At 40.9% G+C, this 21,602-nt stretch overlaps 2 protein-coding genes across 3 annotated transcripts in view; one reads left to right on the top strand and one right to left on the bottom strand.

Annotated features, from left to right (window-relative positions):
* LOC310765695 (uncharacterized protein) overlaps positions 1 to 21,602 on the top strand; it is a 557,351-nt gene that overhangs the window by 473,467 nt on the left and 62,282 nt on the right. The gene's annotated exons all lie outside the window — the stretch shown is intronic.
* NEGR1 (neuronal growth regulator 1) overlaps positions 1 to 21,602 on the bottom strand; it is a 437,028-nt gene that overhangs the window by 403,418 nt on the left and 12,008 nt on the right. The gene's annotated exons all lie outside the window — the stretch shown is intronic.

Here is a 21,602-nt window from a genome sequence, read left to right as displayed (position 1 = left end):
CTGACAGACCCAAGACCACCAAGTGGGAAGGGAAAAGAAAACTGGGGGAGAAAATTATTTGGTCTGCTTTTTACAATGGGCCAACTTGATCTGCCTTTCTCAAGCATGCTTGTGGACTAGAATGCAACTCAAAGTCAGATTTCAAGGCTCCCTGCATTTTGTGTGCACAATAAGTCCACACAAAAATGCATATTTTCCCCAAAAGTTGGGTACCAAATGCATATTTTACTAGTGAATGTATTGAAATGTTTAAAAAATGCATGATTTATTTAAAACTGCAGAAAAGTGCATATAAAATGCATATAATGGTGCATATAATGGAATGGAACAGGATGAAATGTCATTAAGCAGGACAAATGTCATGGAATAGACCTCTGACTGAGTGACAGCGATATGGAATTGACTGCATATCCCATCCCTAGCTGTGATTCAGTGGTGAACCACATGCTTTATATACAAAATGCTCCAGGATCCACCCTATACAGGCTCAGCTGGGAAAAGATTGCTGACAAAGCCACTATTGGTCATTATGTGGACAATACCGAGTTAGGCGGATCATTGGTATGACTCAGCAAAAGCAGTTTCCTATACTCTTAAGTTTCATCACTGGTAATTTTTGCTTTCATTGGCCAGCTATCAATGGATCATTGGCATCTTTTGACAAGGAGCAGGACTCACTGTCAAACTGACCTCACTTATATTTGAAGATATACAGTAAGGAAACCCTTTCACTTTCATTCACCATAGGTTGCTTACACTTAAGATTCAGGGCAAAGTTGGAAAGCCTACTTTTAGTTCTCAAGGAAGCATGGTGATAGTGTGGAAATTGTTCTGTTTTTCACAAATTATAAACCAAGGAGACGATTTTATTTATTTATCATGAGTCCATTATAGCCCCAAACATGTGAAAATTATTTTGTGAAGTATTCTTTTCCACAGAAAACAACTGGTACAAGTTATGGCACACTAGATTCCAACAGTAAATCATTTACACATCTTTAGTAAGATGAACTGGGAGACTGACACACACAATTAGTGATAGTCGTGTATTCAAATGCCTCTGTTAGATGGACAAAATTTGAATCATAATAATGCAGCAGGAAAGGAGAAAAAGAATATTTGAGCTGCAACGTGCATCAGCATAGGTGATAGGTAAATATCAAGTAATGTTAAATCTGACTTGATGGACTGATAAAATAAGCCAGCACTTTCAGTAAAGGGAACGTCACAATAATTACCCAAGCCTTCCCTTCTTTGTGACATTCAGCAGCACATGCTAACTTTCTTAAATATAAGGAAAATTATATTCAAATACCAATATTCCTTTATAATCACTGTAGAGGAGCACTCAAATTATAATAATGCCATCATGACACATCTCAGAAGGGGGAAAACTGCTTCATAATGATAAATGGCATGACCTTCAGATCCTAGTTGCCGAGAAAGGGCCTGCATGCAGCCACTCATACATTTATTCAGTATCCCTAAATGATATTATCCAATTGATTAGGCCTTTCTGGATGCTGATCTCTGCCTTCCACTTATGCACAGCCATGAGAAATATTTACTGGCATATCCAAAGTATTTTCATGAACAATTGTGGATTTTTTTGTGTGTATATGTCATGTCAATTTATGCCATTACCAGAATTCAGGAGCAGAAATTGTTTTTGCTTTTAAAAATGATTGTATTCTAAAACAGGTTTAAAGCGAATTCCCATGAACTATTTGATTAATTGTAGGTACCCATGGTGAAGTAGACATGTTCCCACATATGACAAGCCATCTATTTGCATCAGTGAAACACTTCTAGAAGTATTGATGAGGTTCTAATCTTCATATGATCATCGGTGGACCCTCATTGCAGCACCACTGCAGCATTGCTACCACAGAAGAACTTACGTCTGAGTATATTCTAAGCCTAGGAATTTGTTTTCGGTGCCAAAACTGAACTGAGTTCACAGTCATTTCACACAGAAGGCTAGCTTTCTTCATTTCAACAGCCTAATTCATGTGGTGGGGAGGGGAAGCTATGTTGTGGCAATCATTTAACAGCTGGACGTCAGAAATCTTTAACGTTCTATCACAGCAGAGATAGCCTGGCCTCCATAATTCGTAGCACCTTGCACTTCTGCCTCTCCATCCCAGTATGCAGCAGTGACTTGGCCAGAGGGAGGTGAGGTAAGTGGTGCAGCCATGCCACCCCAACCGCTGCTGCAGTGAAGTGAGCTGAGCTCAGTTCCCTCCTAAACTGAGCATGTTAAAAATCAGGAAACCTGAGAACAGATCTGTAATGGCTTTAGGGGTTGCTTGTGCGTAAGTTACCGCCGCTCTGGGCTAGGTTGCCTGGTTAAACCGTTTCTCGCTGGACAGCCATCCACTCCGTGGCTGTTCAGTCGCTGGCAGAATCCGTCAGTGAGCGTTTCTTGAACCTCTTCCAGCAAAGTTCTTTGACGCCAAGTCGCCGCCTACTTTCCCTGTGCGGAAGTCTTCTGCGCAGGGTGGGTGTGGGCAGCGGAGGACCTGTACTCTCCTCGCTGGTCTCCTGCGAAGAGTCCTGGAGCCTCCCCTCTGCTTCCCCCATCGGCCTCCCTCTATCCCTGGTGTTGCGCTGATTTTCTTCCCCAGCCGGAGACCTGCCTCTCTCCCTGCTTGGCCCCTCTCCAGCATCGCTGTGGAGCCTCGCCTCCTCCGCTAGTTCCGATGGCAGTTCCCTGACAAGATCCAATCAGCTGCCTTGCACCTTTTCTCAGTGTTCCAGGCAAGCTGTATGCACTTAGACAAAACAAAGTAAAATCCAGTGCTGTATATATACTTATTATTTATCCATGAATAAAAGACATGGACATAATTTTAAGAGAGTCAAAAAACCTGTTCCACATGGGGGGGGGTCCATGATGTCACCAATCACACCCAAGCATAAGTGTGCACAGTTGCTTTATGCTACAAACATTGAGAACCCAGAGACAGAGGTTGGTGCATTTGAACAGAGTGTGGTGAGTGTGCTTCTGTACTAGTTGTGCTACTCAGATTGTGCACACCCTCAGACCAACAGGAACAGGAAACATATTCCCCATGATTGCAGTCCTCTGCACATTTTCCTGGGACTAAGACACATTGAACTCAATATGACCTTCATTAGGGAAGATATGTGTAGCATTGTGCTGCTGATTTGACAAAAAAATCACTTGCAGAGGGCTGGGCTAAAATGCTAAATTCAGTGACATAAAAAAATTCTCCGATGCCAAAAGATTTATTTGGCATTCTTTTTCCCTTTGTGTAGTCCCCAACATTTTTCTTAATATTTAATCTATCTCACCAGTCTCCTTATTATCTTTTTACTTGTCTCTGCGGTCCTTGCACAAAATCTTAAGTATTATGTTTAACACTGTCAAGCATTGTGGCCTAGTTTCATGTACTTGCACCAGGATTTTCAGATAAAATCATCTGCAGACCTCTCCCCCCCTTCTGTATTGCATAGTCGTTTAGAAATAGTTTGATATGTCAGTTTGCTTTCACCATTCAAATTTTTTTTTCCTTTGTTGCATTGGGCAACTGCGAAAGCCTTTCAGCAGCTCCATACAACTGAAAATATCCAGGAACAATTTTGAAAATAGGTGTCATATCCACACAGCCTACGAACCATTTTGAGAAAATGCCTAGCGCAAATCACAAAGCAAATTGGTTACAGTAATGGACAGAAACAAGGCAGTAGCAGAATGAAGGGAAAGTGGTGGATTTATTCATAAAAATATATAGATGTAGCAGCAACTTTTCACCATATGTGGTACACAGGTAACACTGCACAGCATAAAAGCAAAACAATGGAAATGGAACAAGTCCACAGGACCTAGTGCTCAAGTGTATGTTGTTTAATTTTTTTAAAAAATAAAATGGTCTGAAATTTTGTGATAAAGCTAAATTTTAAATAGGATTAACTGATAGGAGTAGTGTATAATGATAAAGTTATGTGTGCTCTATCTTATAGGCAGGCAGGTTCAAATTTGCTCTCTTGCCGACCTTCTTCCTTTTGGTATGTCCACACATTTTTTTATGCGCCTAGCTATTGTTCAAAGCCACAAACAAATTTTTTTTTCCTAAATAACAAAAGCACTTTCCTAGGCCTTGTTCACACATAACTATGCATTCATTAAACCATGGCTTAGTGTTAAGAATAGAACCAGCCCAACAGGTAAATTGATTTGTTTACTGTCAACATACCATGATCTGAAGCTGTGGTTTGTTGTTGACTAATGAACCTTGGCTTGTTTCAACTCTGTTTGGCCTTGCATGGGATCCTAGCACACTTCTTTAACCAGTATTTGTTTGACCACCCCACCCACTTACCAAACTCCTAAGAGCAGCTGGAAACAAAGCAAACCTTAGAGAAACAAGTCACTGGTTTTTTGGTCATCTGTAGGGCAACTTGTGGGGAAATTGTGGTTTGTTAAGTAAACTGCGACTTAGAGTTTATGTGTGATCAGGCCTTGGTGCAGTGCAGTAAAGAGTGCTAGAGTTTGATTGTAGCGGCATCAAGCTCATTCGTAATTGATGGAGTATTGTGCCTTGGTTCACTGCAGTGAACTAAGCAAGGAAAGACACTCCATACCTTAGAAAGGGATTAAGCTAGTGCCCAAAAAGCAAGTGATTAACCTCATAATAACAAATCTCCACAGTATTCCTTTGCATGGATTTTGATTGTAGAAACTATTTCAGCTGACAATAAATGAATGCTAAAATTTCTCCTAAAAATAACAAAGTGGTGGGTTTTTTGTGGGGTGGGGAAACTGGAATTTGAAGTCCAGCAGTTTGGAAAATCCCAAGCTATTAGAGTCATGTTCTACTCAGGATGACTTGGTGCCAGCTCTCTATCAGCCATCCCCACAGCTGGCTTCCCTCATTCCTTTCCTCCTGAAATTGCTAAAGCAAAAGGGGAATCAGTAGCCAAGAAGGCTTAAAGAAGAAGACCTGAGTGCCCATGATTCCTGCCTGTCATTAATGCTTCTGAGTATGCTTGAGGCATTTTATTGCTGAGTGAAACTCTTGTGAACAGGTAAACAGGAACTACAGTTTTGGGAATTCTTACAAGCACTAGGCCTTCTAAGTATGCTCAGGAGCCTTGAAGGTAGTTGGAGACCAAGGTTATGATGGATGGACTTTTGGATGGTTTCCCTTCTCCTTATCAATTTGTAATTTGGGAACATGTGGAAAAACATAGGGAAACGGAGACCAAACAAACAAAAAACTAATAGGGGAGGTCCCAACAGTTCGCTCTTTCTTAATTGCAGGGGGTGGACTAGATGACCCTTGGGTACCTTTCAGCTCTACAATTCTATGATTCTATGATTCATTTTAGAAGCACTGTGTGAAAAAAAATCCCAACAAAATGTTTTCTCCAATAAACCTCAAGTCAATTATGAAGCAAGGCGAAAGATTTCTGTCACTGCATTTTACCTGTTGGTGGCCCAGCTATGCCCAGTCTAAAATCTCTGCGGAGCTCCAATCTGCACAGCGATTTTGAGCATCAGACTGACAGAATGTTTTCATATATTTAGTGTGCAAATTGTTCATTTGAAAGAATCAAACAGCCCACATTCTTTTAAATATTCAGCCACTGAAGCAAACTGATGCTGGTGGTGTTTACAAAAGCCATTACAGAGCAGTCTGATAATACATTTGCAAAGTACAGTATCTTGATGAATAATTCAAAGTAGTTCTATTTAATATACACTGATGAGAGAAGATGTCTTAAATTATTGTACCACTTCCTGTTATTGTGTGTAAGAGAGAGGACGAAGAGTCTAAACAACAACGAAGATTGCAAAACATACATGGATTTATTATTTAACTAATATGGCCAAACCTGCTTGCGTACTCAGGTGCCGACCACTCCCCATCCCCACCCTAACTTTATTGGAGAATAACCAGACAAAACAAAATACTTGAGTCAAATCAGGCCACATCTTTATTGCTTACAGATGTAAGAAGGTTAGCATAGGCATTGGGTATAACCATTAACATCTAGTGTGTCTGGTGGAAGCATTTATTTTGGGGTCAACCCTGAAGTGAGGAGGTCCTATGACTTACACCAATAGGATTGTCCCTGTGGGATTGCTGCCTTGAGAAGTACGGTGGCCCCAGCCCCAGCCTGGGCATCTGGACAGAAACAACTCCTCTGGGATCCCTTTAGTGTGATAACCCATATGTTTGGAAGGACAGGCAAAGGCTACATACAACCTCCCGTCCAACCAAGACTAAGGCTTACCTGCCTAAACTGCCAGAAGTTGTGATGATTACTTTGAGGTAGCCAAAACCACCAGACATGGGATGGAAGAGAATTCTGCCCAGTCCCAAAGAAGGCAACTAACATTGTCCATAGCAAGGTCAAGCACAGTACACTATTGACAAAAACATAGGGAGGGGTGGGTAGGAGATTCAACAAGGAACTGCATGGGGGGAATAGGCAGGTTGCTTTTTGTACCCGAGGAGTGGACCAAAGTGAAACCTGCCGGCTCGGTTGACCCACCCCCTGGGAACAGCCCACCCCTCAGACTGCTTGCCATTGACCTATTGAGCAGCTACGCTTGAATCCGAATTCCCAACTGGCATGGAGGACGATTTAACTCCATGCTGGCCAGGAAACCCCCCACAAGCAGCTGTCTAATGTTGGATTGCACCGGGTGAGCCAGTACTGGTCTGCAACTCTGCCACACCTTTAAGCATCATAAGTGGACATGTAGGAAATTTGAAGAAACACAATTAAAGCAATATATTTCCAGTTTAAAAAAGAAAACTTTTTTTAAAAAATAAGGGTTCTTCTTCAGGGAATTTTAACTGCTACCACAAAACATCACTCAGTGAACTCAACCATAATACCGAAACTCTATGCATCTAGAAGGGTAGGAAGAAGCAGTGTTGCACTCATCAAGGCAGGGATGGGCTGGGGGAGCTCCAAGGTAGAGGATTCACAAAAGCACACATGCCTGGGAGACTGCCACTGCCAACCTAGAGGTCTCCCAACCTCACTGCTTCTCTCTCACCCTTTTCTTGTCCCAGTGAGCACAGAGCCACCACTATCAGGAGCATCACTGTCTCTGTCCTTTCACAAGCTTTCACACACCTAAACATGCACCTTAGCAATCTGGAAAGTAAAGAAAACATGTCTCTCCCATATTGGTCTCTACAGCCACAGCAGGTGCTGTAACCTTCCCAAAACTGGACATAACAACAACAACATAATTTGTATACTGCCCTATGCTCAGGGAGGTTCACAGGATAAAATCACAAAATAAAAACACAGAAAACATAATCAAAACAGAAACAAAAAACAACTCAAAGGCTTTATCTCCAAAGGCGCACTCCTGCATTTCCTCCATATCAGTGATTTATAAAACTCACAATATTAATTTGCCCTGAAATCTGCCTGGTCGTGCTGGACATTGATCTCCAGTGGGCTAGGGACAAAGGTGAGAGCCGTTTCCTAGTTCTGCTGGATCTCTCAGCGGCCTTTGATACAATCGGCCATAACATCCTTCTGGACCGTCTAGAGGGGCTGGGACCTGGGGGCACTGTTATATAGTGGTTCCACTCCTTTCTCCTGGGCCATGTCCAGAAAGTGGTGTTGGGGGATGAGTGTTCAGACCCCCTGGGCCCTCACTTGTTGGGTGCCTTAGGATTCCGTCCTCTCCCCCATGCTTTTCAACATCTACATGAAGCCGCTGGGAGAGATCATCAGGGGGTTTGGGCTGGGTGTCCATCAATATGCAGATGATACCCAGCTCTACCTCTCTTTTAAATCAGAACCATGGCAGATGGCCATGCAGCTTCTGTTTAAAAACCTCCAAGGAAGGAGAGTCCACCACCTCTCGTGGGAGTCTGTTCCACTGCTGAACAGCTCTTATTGTCAGAAAGTTTCTCCAAATGTTTTTCTGGAATCTCCTATCTTGCAGCTTGAAGCCATTGGTTCAAGTCCTACCATCCAGAGCAGGAGAAAACAAGCATGCTCCCTCCTCCATGTGACAGCCCTTAAGATATTTGAAGATGGCTATCAAATCTCCTCTCAGTCTCCTCTCTTCCAAGCTAAACAAACCCAGCTCCTTCAAGCGCTCCTCATAAAGCTTAGTTTCCAGACCCTTGATCATCTTGGTTGCCCTCCTCTGCACACTTTCTAGCTTGTCAACATCCATCTTAAATAGTGTTGCCCAAAATTGGACATGGTATTCCAAGTGTGGTCTGACTAAGGCGGAATAGAGTTGTCCTATTACTTCCCTTGATCTGGACACTATACTTCTGTTGATGCACCCTAGAATAGCATTAACTTTTTTTGCTGCTGCATCACACTGTTGACTCATGTTAAGCTTGTGGTCCACCAAGACCCTTAGATCCTTTTCACATGTACTGCTAGTAAGCCAGGTGTCCCCCATCCTATATCTGTGCATCTGGTTCTTCCTGCCTAAGTGCAGAACCTTACATTTGTCCCTATTGAAATTCATTTTGTTAGCTTGCGCCCAGTTCTCCAATCTGTTAATGTCATTTTGAATTCTGATTCTGTCTTCTGTGGCATTAGCTACCCCTCCCAGTTTGGTGTCATCTGCAAATATGATGACCATCCCCTCAATTCCTTTATCCAAGTCATTTATAAATGCGTTGAACAACAATGGACCCATGACAGAACCCTGTGGCAACCCACTTGTCACTTTTTTCCAGGATGATGAGGAACCATTAATGAGTACTCTTTGGGTTCGGTCAATCAACCAGCTACAAATCCACCTAACAGTTACCTCGTTCAGTCCACGTTTTACCAGCTTCCTCATGAGAATATCATGGGAGACTTAGTTAATGTTTTCCTTTGTTGTTTGTCATCCTGGACTCCTTTGGGAGGAAAGGCAGCATACACATTTAAACAACAACAACAATGATGGTGGTGGTGTATTAATCTTCTACATGCTGGGAATCATTGCAGTTATGGAAACACACTCTTCTATGTTTCAAAACAAGGCAAGTACAAACCAGGAGTGATGGAGCTGACTTGTTTAACTAAGCCAGGATTCCTATATATATATATATATATATATATATATATATACACACACATATATATATATATGGAATAAACTAATCTCCTCTTGCCCAAGCACAGCGATTGTTGCCATCCATTTTATCCAAAATAGAGTGGTATTAAGTAGCTCCGTAATTGCTGCATGTATCTTATGTGTATACATTTGTTTTTATACCCCTTGGGTTGAGCAGACAAATTAAGGCAGTGGTATTCAAAACATTTCTAACTTCAGATAACTTATTCCATATCAATTGTGCCAAAGGCACAATCACATGACAGAGGGCTCTGAGGTGCACTTGGTGTGTACAGAGCACAGGAACTCACTGTTGCCTTGAGTGAGGTGAGTACATCACCCCAAGCACACTCAGTGGTATCCTGCTATACATTTCAGGGAAAGATCTAGAGCATGGGCAAGCTATCATCCAGGGAAGCTTGTCTGCTATTACTGATCTTCTCACTGAGGAGTCTCTGATAAGTTTCCAAGAAATCCCAGGGTTCCTGAAACACAGTTTGAAAATCAGTGATCTAAGGTCACCCACTACCACCTCTGATACTTTCTGGATAAAATCCCCAGGAATATTTGGGATGTTACTTGCAAAACTGCAGTTGCTATTGATCTTGTTTAGAAGATAGGAATAAATTCACTCCATCTGAGAGCTGTAATGCTAATGACATATTAAATAACAGTCAAGAAATCTTATGATTAGATGTACACATGTAAGCTCTTTATATAATAACTGAACAAAGGTCTGTGCTAAACGCTGTGCAGATATCAGGTTTCTAATACCATCATTTGAATAAAACCCATAATAGATGGGTAATTTTCAGAATTATAAGTATGTTGTTTCCACAGCTTGGCAAATGTTTCCTCGAGCATTAATAGCTTGGCCATGGTAACAATTAACACTGAACTAAGATATGCAGAGAGATGAACTCTTGACCTACTGAGATAGTAGAACTAGAGGGTTATTTCAATTATCTACAATTTAAAATGTCATTTATCCAGTAATGTTAATTATTTACACTGTTCCTAGAATCTTATCAGTATGTGCCATAGATTTCTTGTTCCCTTGAAATATTTAAACACCCACTCCACTCAGCAAGATCCATTACGTGCTGTTTATCATGGAAATTGCTGTTTAAATATCCCCTAAAAAATACACACATACAAGATTAATTTTATATCTGTCATTTGCTTTGAGAGGAAAAGGAGAAAGAGAAGAGAAGCAAATTGTTTACAAAGAAATGATAGAATTTCAGTAAACTTCAGCGTTTTTTTTCTTCTTCAGAAAAATAAAAGCAGCATTTGGGGTTACAATGCTTTTTTTCCCCCAGCAGGAGCTCAGCTCTGTCACCTCTCAGGTGGGTGCCATTGCTATCCTAAGAGAACAAGGGAGAAGTTCATGATAAGTTCCAGCACCTCTTTTCCCAGAAAAATAGCACTGTGGGATGTATGTGGGTTTTTTGCAGTGTAGGTTGGAGATTTCATCCATGCAGAGATCTAGGAACATCAAAGAACGTGAGTGCATTTCCACATAGATCACACTGCACAATAAAGGTCAAGAACCAAGGTTGGTACTCTCTCTCAAGCAAAGTTTTGAGAAAGGACTGCGGATTATATATTTTGTTTTAGAAGGCAATCCATGCAGAAAGACTCAAAAGAAAATTGATCACTAGCTTTTGCCTGCAAGACAAGTTCAAATGTTATAAGCCTATAAAATGATTCTGAATACACCAAAAAAAAAAATTACTATGCACACATATACATACTAGGACCATTAGTATATCTGTGTAAAATATAATGGTATCTATACATGGAGTGTCTGTAGGGCAGGATCCAGGACCTTCTTGGCTTCCACAAATGGAAGGAGGGCAGAGGGATTTTTGCCAATTCCCCCTTGCACTCACTGGAAATCTTCTCTGCAGGCTTGAAATAACTTCATAAACAGCACAATGCAAGGGTTTAGAGGCAAAATGAGCAAAAAAATTTGCTCCCTTCTGATCACTAAAGCTTATGCTGAATCACAGTCCTTTCCGTAAACAAAAGCACTCCATCTGTTGAATTAAAGGGTTTTGGTCAATCCATATCTTCACTTTTATGCTAAACTTATTTATTAACATATTCTGTGGGCAACTTACAGCTAACTTTACCACACCACATCCTTAAAGTTCACATGGTTTGAAAGAAATTCATTTTCACACAGTTCTAGTTTTGATGCTCCTAATGTTGTTTGTCAAAGACTGGATACTAACTGTGAATGTGCACTGCAACTTCATGGGTTTTTTTGGGGGGGGGGGCTGTTGGAGAGCCAGCTTGAAGTTGAGAATTGTGGAAGCATATTTTCTTCCATCACTTCTCAAATCTAAATTTCCATTCTCTTTTCATTTTATAGAATGGCAACAGAGCTCAAATACATGTTGTTGAGTATATTTAGTTCATCCCAAGCAGAACATGGCTGCAGCAGAACATGCAAGATAGGAATAATGAAACTGACAAAAGACAACTTGGGAACTGTACTGACTGAAAGTCTGCCTACATCTCCTTTTTTTCTAAATCCGTTTGAAACCCTTATTATACCTTTGCAGACTTTTTGCTAGAAAAATAGGATGGTTCTTTTAAATAGATTTTTTTTAACAAAACCCAAAGCTAAACAGTAAGTGGTCACAATTATTAGGAATGTACAGGACACTTCAATTTATTCATGTGGAGTTTCCTATTGTTCTACCCCTTGGACGTGAATTACCAAAGAAAGTCCATTGTCTTGTGCATTGGTGGAACTTCTTGAGGATCAACCCTAAATGCATATTAACTACTCCCCATGCAAAGGTTCCAAAGAGCAACTGTGAAACTAGCACACATCTGCAGTTTATTCAAGAAGTCCTGTCATTCTAAAGGTGAAGTTGATATGCAGCTGAAAATGTACTCTTTGAAGCTTTTGGGGTAGAGGCAGCTCCACAGGACATGTATGTAGAAGCCTGACATGGCACCTTGGCAGCAGGATACAAAGCTAATAAGTTCAGCCTTCATCTTCCCAAGCTACATGGAATACCCTTATGCTAATAAGGATTAATTGTGAATGCTTTAAGTTCAAAGGCAGTAGGATGTAGCTATATAATTGATGCACAGTTGGAGACCTTCAACCTTCTAAGTCTTAATATTCTATCTGCAACTGCAAGCAGACTTTCCCCCAGTCTTTTTCCTGTATTCACAGTGAAGGTGTTGCTGCCTTATTTTATTTTATTTTAAGAAATTATTTGTGGCAGGGAGTAACAGGTTTTACACATGTATACATATTAATAAACTAAAGGCTTAGGTGAGGCATTTAAATGCTGACACAATACAAGATTTTGTTGTTTAGCAGATCCGACCATTTTACACTGGCTGAGGGAGAAAGTACAAGGATGAAAGGTGTTTTACTAAGCAATTATATTCAGCAGAAGATTGCAAAGGAAAATACTCTTAAGCATTTTTGTCCTTCTGAATTGAGCATCATGATGGCAATCATATAGGAATTATCAACATCCTTCTTCTTCTTCTCTTCTTCTTCTTCTTCTTCTTCATTTAGAGAAATCTATAACTTTGTTAGATCCCAAAGATACAGTAGCTGAAGGGATACATTTGTGGGGGACTTTGGCGGCCTTTCAATAACTCAGTCTCCAGTAGCTTGAAAGGCTGTTCTTGGCACTCAATGAAAGCATTCTTTCAGTAAGAGTAGGCTAGTTGTAGAATCTCAAGAAATTTTGGAAGCACAGGAAACATGTTTATGGTGCAGGGCTTTGCTTTGTTTTTTAATTACCGAAGTTTTTACCTTTTCCTTACTCTACCTCTATGTTGCCTGATTGTAACCTATCACAACACCAAATGAAACCCATGGGTTTTTTTTTTTTTAACCTATGTTTAACTGTCTTCAGAATTCCTCCCTCAATTTCCTTCAGATATGATGGAACATATTTTTAAAAAATATTACCATAATCCCAGAGTCTGTATTTCAGGGTTTTCTTTTATTCAATCAATTTATCTGGCAACAATTTTGTATGGGCAGCGTGAAAAGTCAAATAAGTTTTTATATTCAAGCTTGAGCATTTCCTACTAGTTCTACTAGAGATAAACAAATATGCAACCTTAACTACTAGTGTGCCTGCACATTTCAGAACACCTGATCGTCAGCCCTTTTCTTGGCTGCATGATCTACCTGCAGGATGTGGAGTACAATCCTGTCTGTTCAGAAGTAAGTCTCACTGATTTCCGTGGGAGTTAGAACGCCTATGGTAGGCATGTAATGGATTGCAGCTTTGGATGGAATATTTTAGTTACATCCACGTACAGTAGTGCTATTTTTCTAGAAAAATGGGTTCCAGAACTCACTATGGATGCCTCCCTTGTTCTCTTAGAATGGCAGTGCTGCCCACCTGAGAGGTATCAAAATTGAGTTCTGGTGAGTTCCAGCTGAAATAAAAGCTCTGCATCCACACCATGCATTTAAAGTACATAGCTTAAAGAACCCTGAAGAACTCTGGGAAGTGTAGTTCTCTCTCACAGAGCTACAAGATTGTTAACAAAATACAGTTCTTAGGATTCTTTGGGGAAAGTTGTGTTATTAAATGTGTGTTGAGTGTGCTTTAAATGTATGGTGTATATGTAATCTCAATGATATTTCTTACAACAACCTTTCTTACACATTTTTCATGAATGTTGATTCTGCTGCTAATTCATGCACTTGTGTTGCTCCTTGTCTTTTTACTTTCTGCTGTTTTGGGCCTTTAGTTAATTTGTGTTTTAATCCTTAGATTATTGCTTTGTTGCTCAGAGGAAGTGTGTGTGTGTGTGTGTGTGTGTGTGTGTGTGTGTAGAGTTACTGTAATCAAAGCAGACATTGTGGTGAAATTTGATACCTATATTACTTTTACATCATTACTGAATTTACATGGCATTATTTTCATTGCATTTGTACTGCTAGAGTAGCAACATCTGCACAACACACTAAAATGTTTCCTATTTGTTAAGTGCTAATGCACAAAAACTATGCAGCTCTGTTGCACAACAACTTAACATTTATTTAAAAGGATTTGCATGACAAAACTATGACTGGCTGTTACTGAAATTACAGAAAGAAGAGTTCCTTTGTACCATTTCCAGCTTACTGAGAAGCAGTGTAGGAACAACATCTCCCAAAGGGCCACTCCCTTTCCTTTTCAATGTGTTGTTCCAGAGTCATATCCAGAACTGTACTTAGGGGTTGGCAAAACCACCCCTGCCGAGGGTGCAGGCCCAGAAGGGGCGAGTGTGGATGTAGAAAGGTCCCACTGTGTGAACAGAGCATTGGTCAAGTTTCTCTAGATCCAATCCTCTAAGGTCAACCCTCTGAAGCAGAGGTGTCTTTATGGGAAGTGAAAAAGCTATTGCAGAACTAAGTCTGGAAGGTGCTGGATCAGAATACAAAATGATGAAATTCATCAATGACCCTTACAATAGACCACAAAAACAACAGGTGTTATTTTTATGTTAAATGTTGTGTTTTTTGTCAAGCAGGTGATAGCTACACCATACTCAGAGTAGACTCAGTGAAATTAATGGATTGATAAAGTCTTTGTGGACCCAACTTGATATCTCTCAGTGTTAATAGAATTGATGATGAGTTATAATTATTTGAAGGAAATGACTCAGAGCATCATTTAAGTATATACCTACATAGTTTCAACTTGTTTTAAAAGTAATTGCCATGGCATTTGCTTCACTTTTCAAATGGGAGCCCACTTTTCCTATAAAGGATTATCCCATAATTTGTTAATTAATAACTGCTAAGTGCTCTTCAAGTACCCATGGCACCATCTGAGAAATATATCACAAAGTGTTGACAAAGTATTGAAGCCAAATGCCTTCAATGAGCGTTTCTCCTAAATTAAAACCCAATGATACTGTGATGCAGAGTGGTAGAGGTAGTGCACAAATAATCCTTGTTCTGTGGTCAGCAAATCCATCAACATGGGCTTATATCAGTGGGCCTAATTCACACATACAATAAATGAAGTGGCAAAACTGTTCCTGGATTGGACCACTTCCAATTGGAGGTTCAATATCACCCTGGGGGGGGGGGGGAATTACAAAAGTAGCATGAATCTCAACAACCTCTCTTCAGCTAAAATTTGAAAAATATTGACTTGTATTATTATATTTCCATGTAGCCACACCAAGATTTTATGTCTTATTTTGAAGGAATAAAATACAATGATAGACTAGAGTTGCTGTAAAGTGTTTGCAGCCTCTTTCACCAATATATGTCTGGCCCAGTACAATTTACACTTCAGAGGAAATGAATGAGCTCTTTCTCACCTGCTTCAAATTGTCAGAAATGATTCAAGGTCTACCCAAATAATCAATTCGAGCATAAAAATCCAAGACTCAAAAAAGGTGCCCACATTTCCACCAAGAGAAGCATCTCTATTGCTCTGTCTAGGGACTATTTTGAAGAACTGTGAGGAAAACTGCACATAGGAGCAAATGTCTATCTTGCATGGAAAACTCTGTTGCCTCAGAATTCTCATGATTGTTGGGTTCCACTCCAGTTTCCTGATGGACAGCTCCTCAAAGCAGCTGCCTGGGCAAAACCATGTAGAAGGATATCCACTGCATTACATTGGAGTGGGGGGTGGTGGAGGTGTTTTAATGAACAGTACCTGAAGAAATCTTCAAAAGCCTACCCCTCAACTGGAGATCCTTAAGACTGGAAACAACCAATCCATACAACTAATACAACCACAGGGACAATGCTAATTCAGAGGAACCCCATGATTGGAACCTGCTCCTACAATGGGGGTGCAACCCCATCCAGAACCGGCCGTCTATCCAGTTCCCAGACATGAGAATCACCAACCTGCAGAATCTCTGTCTTGTAGGGATCTAGTCTCAGTTTACTGAGCCCACTGCTGCCTCCAGAAACCAGTCACAGCCCCAAATGGTTCAGATATAATAGAGAAAAAGAGTTGAGTGTCATCAGCGTATTGATTACAGTGTGCGTCAAATCTCTGCCTGTCGAAGTTCTTTATTTATGTTAGCATCTTATGTATAATTTCAATCAAACTTCCACAGGTGATAACAACCTTCATGTACCATGCCTTAGTTCCACACAAAAGCTGCCTGTCTGAAAGCCAAAAATGTCCCAATGATTCCTTAATGCTGCCAGCCACAGAAAACTTATTCTAGAGCAATCCCATGATCTAGAGAAAACAGTATTGGCACTGCAGCCCAAGGCTTCAATCCTAAACATACCTGTCTCCTAGTAAATCTAACTTAAATTGGTGTGGCACACTTCTAACTTCACACCATGAGCATCTATCTGAAAGACTAGCACAGATACCCTTAGCGTATTTTCATACTATTTTTCACTCATTACTTAAATTAAGAAATAAGGTTCAATCAACTGTTTAGATGAACGAGACTGTTCAACCCCAAAAGCAAATAGCTTACATTTCATTATTAGATTTTCATTCCCCTAACATAGTTTCATTCTTCATTATTCAAAGTAGTAAAATCATAATTACATATTAAACAGTAGGAAACCAAATATTGTGCAATGTTTAAGTAACTCAATCACTAGTGTTGGCAGAAACTGTAGAACAGCTCAATGTGTAGCTCAATTGATATTCCTTTAAAAGGTTAAATTCATTGTGGGTAAAGGACTTTCTTTCCCTGTAATTATTGCTATTGAGACTGCAAATATTGTATTAAAGCAATAATCCCCAACAGGGAGGGATTACCTTGGAAAATTAATGGCACAAGGAACCAAAAACCCTTAGTAGATCATTGACAGGAAGAAGAACGCCAGCACATCAAAAATTTAAGTATTAAAAATTAGATTGTATATAATTAGAGAGAGGACATCAGGAGTCGCCTACAGTATATGAATATGGAATATTCATTATCTTTACAGTGATGACTGGGAAAGCTATTCCCAGTCTTAAAGCCTGCAGATTCAGGTTATCCTTTCATATGTTCCATCTTGTTGAATAGCACAGTTTCTCCAAAGATAAATGAAACAAAAGCTCATAGAAGCAAAGGCCATCTGATGGCCATCAATGCTCTGATGGCGTTTCCTGCTTGGCAGGGGGTTGGACTCGATGGCCCTTGTGGTCTCTTCCAACTCTATGATTCTATGATTCTATGATTCTATGATTCTATGAACTTTAATACTTACTTTTTCCTCAATGTGATGTGGAAACCTAGATTTTTGTGTATTCCCTATCACAGGAATACTGCCAGCACACAAAAAAGGCATAGAAATGAACAAATTCAATTTCCCATTAGTTTTGGAGAAGACCCAGATTTAAAAGATGTATTGACATTGATTTCAAATGAACACTGTCCTCTTTGGGTTGCCTATGATTCTTATTGCTAGAAGGAACTGTAGTGGTTTCTCCCTGAAATGAATATATCTACTAGCTTTGAATACCAAACTGGAGAAGAGCCACCTTTTACATGCCAAGTAAGATGACAAAAAGAGAGAGAGAATAAAGCTGGCATGTCTATGCAGCTTGTGTGCCTTTCAGTTTCTGCTGCCTCCACTTAATTGGGACACACACATTAAACTGCAATATAAAAGCTCTGGTTGATTGATCTACCAGTTCAACAGATTAAAGCTTGAAGTCCTAAATAACAAGACAGGCATACATAAATTAATGAGAGCGTACAACCTACACTATCATATTCTCAAAGTTTATTGAAAGAAGTAAATGTATGTGTTTAGAGATCACTTTTCCAATGCCAAAATCAGCTTACAATAGAGAAGTTCAAAATAACGAAAAACTACAAGAAAAGGGCTACCAGATAAATAGACATCTCCAGCCAAATACAGATAATACACCTTCATTGGCTGCACTGATGTTATAAGGAATGGGCAGGAACGGGACACCCTCCAGATATTGTAGACTGCAACTCCCATCATTCTTGGCCATTGGTGACCCCAATTGAGTGTTGGAGTACATGGTGTAGGGAGGGCATGGTTGCAATCTCTGGAGAAAATTACACACTTGGCAGAAAGATAGGGAAATGGGTTGGTTTGTTAGCAAGCTAGTTCTCCTAAAATTATTCGAAGGACCTATTGGCAGTTGCAGTCTTACAGCCAGGTTCAAAGCAGATATTGCTAAGCAGGCAGTGAACAGGTGAAGAACAATTCAGTTTCCAAACAGAAAAATCTTCTGTTTCTGCATACCACAAAATCTGGTCTGTTGTTGAGAAAAAAAGAGGTTATAAAAGTATGACTTAGCATGTTTTGAGGACTGATAGGCCTCCTGGGATGGTTTGAAGATTATACTGTTGGGAGAACATAGGTGAGCTTTTTTTCTTTTTCCAATGATTATGCACTGCTAGAGAAATAGGGGAACTTGTGGACTCCAGTTATAACTGCACATCATCTTGGACCATTATGCATTTTGGCTGGGGATGATGGGACTTGCAGTCCAACAACAAATGGTAGGTCATGTAGGTTCCCTACTGCTAATATACTGTACAGTCAAAAAAGGTTGCGACGCTCATCTCGCTTTCAGGCTGAGGGAGCCGGCATTTGTCCGCAGACAGCTTTCTGGGTCATGTGGCCAGCATGACTAAACCGCTTCTGGCGCAATGGGACACCGTGATGGAAACCAGAGTGCATGGAAACGCTGTTTACCTTCCCACTGCAGCTTTACCTATTTATCTAGTCGCACTGGTGTGCTTCGAACTGCTAGGTTGGCAGGAGATGGGACAGAGCAATAGGAGCTCACCCTGTCATGGGGATTCAAATTCTGATTGGCAAGCCCAAGAGGCTCAGTGGTTTAGACCACAGCGCCGCCCATGTCCCTAATATACAGTATTGCATCCCCAATGTATAGGGCTGTGGTCCTTCCACTTGTAATGCATGTTGGCTGGGCATTTATTTTATCTGTTATTGTATTTATATTCCACCTTTTCTCCAAAGGGCTCAAGGTGGCACAAACACTTCCCCACTCAATCTTATTCTCACAGCAACCCTTGAGGAAAGTTAGGCTGTAATAAAGTGGCTGTAGGTTCGTGGCTGAATAGCAGTTTGAACCCTGGTCTCTCAGGCCCTAGTCCACTGCACTACATTGTGGTGGTGGGAAAATGAAGTCCAACAACATCTTGAAGATGCCAGGTTCCCCTCCCCAATACTTGACTAGGGCCATAATGGCAAATCCGTGTCCCTTTTTAATCTAAGATTCCAGGAAGTTTCAGCAGCATCCTTTGACAAGTATTTTATTTTAAAAGGTAAAGGTAAAGGTACCCCTGCCCGTACGGGCCAGTTTTGACAGACTCTAGGGTTGTGCGCCCATCTCACTTAAGAGGCCGGGGGCCAGCCCTGTCCGGAGACACTTCCGGGTCACGTGGCCAGCGTGACAAAGCTGCTCTGGTGAACCGGCACCAGAGCAGCACACGGAAACGCTGTTTACCTTCCCGCTATAAAGCGGTACCTATTTATCTACTTGCACTTAAGGGTGCTTTCGAACTGCTAGGTGGTCAGGAGCTGGGACCGAACGATGGGAGCTCACCCCGTCGCGGGGATTCGAACTGCCAACCATGCGATCGGCAAGTCCTAGGCGCTGAGGTTTTACCCACAGCGCCACCCGCGTCCCCCTATATATATATATATATATATAGAGGTCAACAATTAAAAGTAACAAGCAAATAACTGGAACACCATTAATGAAATTTCATCTGTAAAATCTAATCAACAACTACATTGGAAGTTCTGCAAACCTGGGCTTTCATTAAGCTCACACAGCAAAGGAAGTGAACACAGGCTTGTGGCAACTAGCTAAACTATTCACTCAACAGCTTGTGCAATGGTTTTGGCAGCAGCTGGTGTGGCTGCTGTGCTGTGGTAACAAATAAAAAAAGTATCTCCAGTTCTTGTTTACTGAAGAGAAGTTGCTTTATTCTGTGCTCTGTTGCCAGGGTACACACATATATTTAGAACTTGGGGACTTGCTGTTACCAGAAAGAGAGAGAGTGAAAAAGACACAGTGCAGAGGTCCAGATGGCTAAACGGATTTGCTGGGATAACAGCTCATGCTGTATCATGCTCTGAAAAAAAGCCTACAATGTAAGGGAAGACTTCCACCAAAACAGAAGCAGAGCTTAATTCTAAGGCACACCATCATTCAGAGATTTATTCATTATTACTGCATTTATCAGGACATGGGTTGTACACTGCAGACCAAGTCATTACCATTTAAGGGCCAGGAATAAGCCCAGAGTTTCTCACAACTCAAATGAAAAAGGCAAATGACTCTCTCATTTCCTCCCTCTACTGTTTACGTTAAATGGGACAGCAAGACCCCATCTCTGGAATCCTATGCCAAAAGTGATTGCTTAGCATTCCTTCATACATCCAGGGTGAAGAACCACAGGTCCAGGGTCTGAATGTGGCCCTCCAAGTCCCTCTATCTTGCTGTCAGGACCATTCTTTGTTGGTGGCAGTGGGAAATGGTATGTAGAAAGGAGAATTACTGGATGTCAAAAGATCCAAGTTTAAAGCAAGTAATCTTTCATGAGAGAAACTCAGAAGAGATTTAAAATCACAAAATCTGCAGCAAAGTAAAGCAAGGAAATATAAGCTGTTGGGCCTTTAAAATACACCCTTGTGAGTTCCCTCTTCCCCTAGTATAGGAAAAGACCACGTTTGGTAAGTTAAAAATTGGTTTACTTACAAACACTTCAAAGGTCTTGTTCATGTCCTTTTCCATTCAGCATTCATAAAATGTTACACAGGCAGTAAAACATGGCAACCTGCTCAGACTTCCTTACACATTGAGCTTCTCAGGTAGATTGGGGGTGAACAATTGCCTTGATTACAGTCAAACCTCAGTTCTTGAATGTAATCCATTCCGGAAGCCCGTTCGGCTTCTGAAACATTTGACAACTGAGGTGTGGCTTCCAACTGGCTGTAAGAGTTTTCTGCAGTCAAGCAGAAACTGTGTCGGACATTCAGTTTCCGAAAAACATTCGAAAACTGGAGCGCTTACTTCCAGGTTTTTGGCATTTGGGAGCCGAAACATTCCAAAATGGAGCTGTTCAGGAACCAAGGTTTGACTGTAGCTAGTTCCTTCCAAGGTGAAGTAGGCCTGGCAGGACAACTCACTCTATAGTCTTAACCCCTCCAGGCATTATTTAGACTGTAACATGTTGGCTAAATGAGGCTGGCTATCCCATATTCCTCGGCCGTACCCTTTCCAGGCACACAGCTCACAGGCCCTGTTTCACATTCCTCATAAGTGTTTTTGGCTAGGTAGAAATGTGTCCCTAAATTCTGATAGTCCCATATCCAGGCAAACGAGGGATTGAGAGCATATGACAATGTGTCTAGAAACCAAGCTACCAAAGGTAGCAGATGTCAAAGAAATAAACACTATCTGACTTTTAGAATACATCTGAAGCCAGCCCTGTTTAGTGAAGCTTTTAAGATTTGATGAATTATTGTATTTTAATATTTTGCTGGAAGCCACCCAGAGTGGCTGGGGAAACCCAGCCAGATGGGTGGGGTATAAATAATAAA

The sequence above is a fragment of the Podarcis filfolensis genome (genome assembly GCF_964270895.1).
Source record: "Podarcis filfolensis genome assembly, chromosome: 6".
Classification (NCBI taxonomy): domain Eukaryota; kingdom Metazoa; phylum Chordata; class Lepidosauria; order Squamata; family Lacertidae; genus Podarcis; species Podarcis filfolensis.
This window is presented reverse-complemented; position numbering and strand designations above follow the sequence as displayed.